The following is a 6,452-nucleotide window of genomic DNA, read 5'->3' as shown; positions in this document are numbered from 1 at the left end:
TTCTTACAGAGGAACCTAAACGCCATCTAACTTGTGCATTGTGATTCAGAAGATAGTTATTCCAGCCTAGCTACTCAGAGTGCAGTCCTTGGACCAGCAGTGAAGGCTCCACCTTGGAGCTTTTTAGAAATACAGAATCTCAGGCACCACCTCAGACTCCGTGAAATAGAAACAGCATTATAGTAGGCCCCCAGACTTATCTACACATTAAATTTCCATTTTCCTTGAGGCATCATTGGTGATTTCTTTGCACATTAAAATCTAAGAAGCTTTATTTACAGCATTGCTCCCCCAAGCGAGGGAGAAGTTCACTCTGAAGTTTGTAGGGCAGAGAAATGGTCAGAAAATTCTGCCCTGGAGAAAGCCATAGGCTGTAATTTATGTCAGCAAGGCCACAGTGGAGAGGAAAAGCAGTCTACCTGAACAAAGCCAATGCACATTTTACCCACCTTCTCACCCTACCTTCCCCTGGCAAGAAATAGAACAGAAAGAGTGTCAGGGCATTCTTACTTCTTTTTGATTGCCAATCCACGTCCCAATCGTTTCATTTTTAATATAAAGCTGTATTTCTTTTGCCATGTAATGGACTGGGGGGTTGTGGCATATGTAACATTGAGCGGATGAATTTTTAACATTGATGTATCATTGGGATAAAAATACACCATTTAAAAAGTGCTTTGAGTTGTACAGATGATTTCTCCACCTCTAGTCAAAAGTTGAGGGCAAAATATGGAAAGCTTAGGTTATCTAGGTATTATGTAGCTCGATGCACAGATTTACAGATCATCTGTCCACTCTTGGTCTCTTGGGGTACAACCTAAATTAGCAACTGAAGCAGAGATTATGTGAAGACGGACGTACAGCTACATCTGTAAACAGCCCTCCTTCCCTTCCCAATTTTTGAAGGCAAGAAGGGGACCCAGTGATCTGGAGATGGCATGAAGGCTAAAACCCTGCAGATGAGGCACACACAGCCAGACATATGCACAGAAAGATGATACAACTTAATCCGTTTTAAAAGATAATCTCAAAATTAGAAACTACTGCTTGAAATCCACATGTTGATTTGAAGGAAAAAAAAAAAAAGCAAACTCTAAAAGGAGTCAAAGAATCCTGTAGAACAGCGACTGAAGATTTAAGGTTCGTAATTCAGTGTCACAGTTATGACTTTTTTTCAGAATGAAGACTGCGAAAACCCAAGTACCATGTAAGAGAATTGTTTTCTCAGATGAGGTGCCAAGAGAGTCAAAGAGCCACCAACTATTACAAAAACTCTGAAACTAAAATAACAATGCCTAACTATGCACGTGTAATATATATGTATATATTTTATACATTGCATATTATATGTTACACATACACACATATATGTATTATATGCAAGAGATTAGATTTGAGTTGAGACCATTGAAAACAATTTTAACCAAGAAAATCCGAACCAATGAAGCAGAAAAATCAAATGCATGGACAAATGGACCCTCCAAAGCATGGAATTTTCTCATACTCTCAGCTGGGGGAATTTGGAGATGTAATATTGCCAGGTCTGGCCATAACTCCATAGAAAGAGGGTGAGGAATAGATGGAAGACAAAGAAGACCCAGACTTCCATAGCTGGGTTCAATTCTAAAGATTAAGTCACTAACACCTACTCCAGAGCAATAGGTATAGGGATAAAGCAAAGCCAAAAGAAGATTTTAAAAGTTGAATGGGTAAAAGATAAACTAGTATTCATTTTAAAATATGATCTACATACTCTCAAGGCTAGAGTTAAACATACTGCCCCAAAATGTAACTGTGTTCATGATCATTGAAAGTTAAGTCTTGGAAAGAATCTGATTATAGTCTGTCCCATTACACACTATTTTTAAGCTAATTACCAGGCAGGGGTTAGGAAAAGAGATCAGTACTAGGCCTTACCATTCAACCACAGGGTCAAAAGGTGAAAGAAAATCCTAGGACTTGGCCTAAAAAACTGTCAGTAAAATATGGGGAGTTCTGGGTTCCCTGGCCTTATAAGCACACCCACTGAACCATTCCTTGGGTCAGATTTCAACCTGGGGCAGAAGCCCTGCCACTGCTAAATGTTCATTCTGAGCAGTCTAATTTGACTTCTTTCTGTTTGGGCTGCAGTCCAGCTGGCAGATGTTCTTGTAGAAGCCGATCTCAGACACTTTCCCTTTCTAACTTTTTGGCACTGTTGCTTCTGTTGCATTCGCCTACAAGGAAGACCAGTTAGTACAACTATTATTCAAATTTATGCATCAACCACTAATGCAAAGATGAAGAAATTGAAGATTTTTACCAGCTTCTGCAGTCTGAAATTTATCAAACATGCAACCAAGGTACACTGATGATTACTGATGATTGGAACGCGAAAGTTGGAAACAAAGAAGACAGATCAGTAGTTGGAAAATATGGCCTTGGTGATATAAACCATGCAGAAGACTGCAGGACAGAATTTGGAAGACCAATGACTTATGCATTGTAAATACCTTTTTTCAACAACATAAATGGTGACTATACACGTGGACCTCACCAGATGGAATACACAGGTATCAAATTAACCACATCTGTGGAAGGAGACGATGAAGAAGCTCAGTATCATCAGTCAGAACAAGGCCAGGGGCTGACTGCGGAACAGACCGTCAATGCTCATGCGCAAGTTCAAGCTGAAGCTGAAGAAAATCAAAACAATCCACGAGAGCCAAAGTACGAACTTGAGTATATTCCACCTGAATTTAGAGGCCATCTCAAGAACAGATTTGACGCATTGAACGCTAATGACCAAAGACCAGATGAGTTGTGGGATAACATCAAGGACATCATACATGAAGAAAGCAAAAAGCCATTAAAGACAGAAGAGAAAAAGAAAAAAAAAGGCAAATGGATGTCAGAAGAGACTCTGAAACTTGCTCTTGAACATAGAGTAGCTAAAGCAAAAGGAAGAAATGTTGAAGTAAAAGAGTGCAACAGATTTCAAAGGGTGGCTAGAAAGACAAACTAAAGTATTATGATGAAATGTGCAAAGACCTGGAGTTAGAAAACCAAAAGGGAAGAACACTTTCAGCATTTCTCAACTTGAAAGAACCGGAGAAAAAATTCAAACCTCGAGTTGCTCATATTGAAGGATTCTATGGACAAAAAACTGAACAACCAGGTAGCATCAAAATACAAGGAACACAAAGTCACTGTACCAAATATTCAACCATTTCAGGAGGTAGCATATGATCAAGAATAGACAGTATTGAAAGAAGAAGTCCAAGCTGCACTGAAGGCATTGGTGAAAAGCAAGCCTCCAGAATACTAACAGATATTTCAACAAACAGATGTAATGCTGGAAGCGCTCACTCGACTATGCCAAGAAAACTGGAAGATAGCTACCTGGCCAACCGACTGGAAGAGATACATATCCACGCCCATTCCAAAGAAAGCTGATCCCATGGAATGCGGAAATTATCAAACACCGTCATTAATATCACAAACAAGTAAAATTTTGCTGAAGATAATTCAAAAACTGTTGCAGCAGTACATCAACAGGGAACTGTCAGAAATTCGAGCGGGATTCAGAAGAGGATGTGGAACAAGGGATGTCACTGCTGATGTCAGATGGATCTCGGTTGAAAGCAGAGAATACCAGAATGATGTTTACCTGTGTTTTATTGATTATGCCAAGGCATTCAACTGTGTGGATCATAACAAATTATGGATAAATTATGAAGAATAGGAATTCCGGAACACTTAGTTGTGCTCATGCGGAACCTGTACATAGACCAAGAGGCAGCTGTTTGAACAGAACAAGGGGATACTGAGTGGTTTAAAATCAGGAAAGGTGTGTCAGGGTTGTATTCTTTCAGCACATTTATCCAGTCTGTATACTGAGCAAATAATCCAAGAAGTTGGACTATATGAAGAACTCAGCATCAGGATTGGAGGAAGACTCATTAACAACCTTCGATATGCAGATGATGCAATCTTGCAAGCTGAAAGTAAAAAGGACTTGAAGCACTTACTGATGAAGATCAAAGACTACAGCCTTCAGTATGGATTACACCTCGAAATATAGAAAACAAAAATCCTCACAACTGGACCAATAAGGAACATTATGATAAATGGAGGAAATATTGTAGTTGTCAATGATTTCATTTTACTTGGATCTACAATCAATGCCCATGGAAGCAGCAGTCAAGAAATCAGACGACATATTGCATGCGGCATATCCACTGCAAAAGACCTCTTTAAAATGTTAAAAAGCAAAGAAATCACTTTGAGGACTAAGGTGCGGCTGAGGCAAACCATGGTTTTTTCAATCGCCTTACATGCATGCAAAAGCCAGACAATGAATAAGATCAAAGAAGAATCAAAGCATTTGAATTATGGTGTTGGTGAAAAATATTGAATATACCACGGACTGCCAGAAGAACGAATAAATCTGTCTTGGAAGTAGTACAGCCGGAACGCTTCTTAGAAGGGAGCTTTTGTCTCCCATGCTTTTGGACATGTTAGCAGCAGGCACCAATCAGTCCCTGGAAAAGGACATCACTCTTGGTAGAGGGTCAGCAAAAAAAAGAGGAAGACCCTTAATGAGATGGACTGACACAGTGGCTGCAACAATGAACTCAAACATAGCATAGGACTGTGAGGATGGCACAGGACTGGGCAATGTTTCTTCTGTTGTACATAGGGTTACTGAGTCGGAAGCAACTCGACAGCACCTAATAAGTTTTGTTGCATGGGTATCATCTCTGAAATTTTATCTTGGATTCTCCAGGTTTTGTAACTTTGGTTTTCTCTTATCTCTATCTGCCCCAAAGGGCTTCATATGAAAACTACAGTAGGTCCCAGGGACTAGCTGTCCCCTGGGACAATTAGTACTTGCCCTTTAATGCTATGTAATTTGCTCTCACTCTGAAAGGACTGTACCAACTCCTACTTCCAACAAATTCTTCATCACAACTGCCTTCGCTTGCTTCGAGCCTTTTCTTGCACTAAAGTAAGGCACATACCTGTGCCGACTTACCTACAAATTCGACTTAAAGGCAGACTGAGGAACAGATCTCGTTCGTGACCCAGGGACTGCCTGTACTAAATCACTGGTAATTCCTTTGGTGCAAATATGACTTATCAAATGACTTGCTTGAAAATTTCCAACCATTCCTTTGCCTTTGCCCTACTCCCCTCCAAAATGAATAACTTCAGAAGCAAAAATGCAAACACAAGGTAATCATTGTGAATGCTGTACAAACGTACCATTTTCTCTTCCAGGTTGGACTTTGTAGAACGAAATGTCAGGGCTCTGATATTTATTATCTAAAATAGGTTTAACATTTGGAGAAATGTGTTGAAAACACATAACCTTGGAAAGAAAAGCAAATTGATCGGACAGATGATGGGGGTGGGCAGAGAACTTAATGGATGCGATTTTGCTGTGTTGGGTAAAGTTAGAAAACTGGATCTTTCTGAGCATAAAGAGCTCCCAGATGAGGTAAAAGTAAAATGCAAATTGATTTCCACCTCGTGTTGAGGGCCACTGGAAATCAACTTTAAATATACATGACCACAATATCAATAATGAAGAAATCTTACGTTTTATTTAATAGTTTGGCCAGACCAGGCCCTTCGAAGGGATCACTAGTTCAGGAAAGAGGAACAACAAAACCATCATTCACTTTCCTGCAGACTCATCATTTTCCTAATTATTTCTATTGGCCCTGCTTTACTCTTTCTGCAAATTAAAGGGGGGGGGGGGGCGGGTATCTCTATTAGATCAGCAATGACTGGTTTCTTATCCAAATATTCCACCTAATGACAACGTGAGTTCTCGGGGATTGGACAACCACTCTGCAACATTCCTGAGAATTGAATAATAAAATAATCTTGAAAGTCAGCAGAGTGGATTATCCACTTTTTTTTTTTTCTGGACTTGAACTTGTGACCTTAACAGTAGCACTGCAAAAAAGCAAACGTGCTAAGCACTTTGCCCGAGTAACCTTCCATGTAGACTTTTCATCTTAAATACACACAACCGAAAACAACTACAGTTTTTGGAAAATTATGTACAAACCCAATACTTCTTTTGATTACATATAAATACAAATTAGCTATTTTTTTTTCCTAAAAAGTGGTTATAATAGTAAATAAATACAAAATAAATCTGACCATTATACTTCATGTGCTGGGGTTGAACCCATATAAAATGTACAACTAAATACATTTTAAATCTTTAAGGAATAATTCTCTGATTAAAATATTTATTTTCCCAACTTCTTTTTGTAGATATAAATATATTTTCAAAATAGCTGTGTTTTTTTTTTCCATTCCATTCCATAAATAAAGTCTTCATTGGGAAATATTAAAGTGTCAACTTGTTTTTTACATGGTGAAAATACACATAGCCAAAGATACGCCATTTCAAAAATGTTTTTTACATACACATTTAAGTGACATTGACTACG

Source organism: Trichechus manatus, unplaced genomic scaffold (assembly GCF_000243295.1).
Source record: "Trichechus manatus latirostris isolate Lorelei unplaced genomic scaffold, TriManLat1.0 scaffold00104, whole genome shotgun sequence".
Taxonomy (NCBI): domain Eukaryota; kingdom Metazoa; phylum Chordata; class Mammalia; order Sirenia; family Trichechidae; genus Trichechus; species Trichechus manatus.
This window is presented reverse-complemented; position numbering follows the sequence as displayed.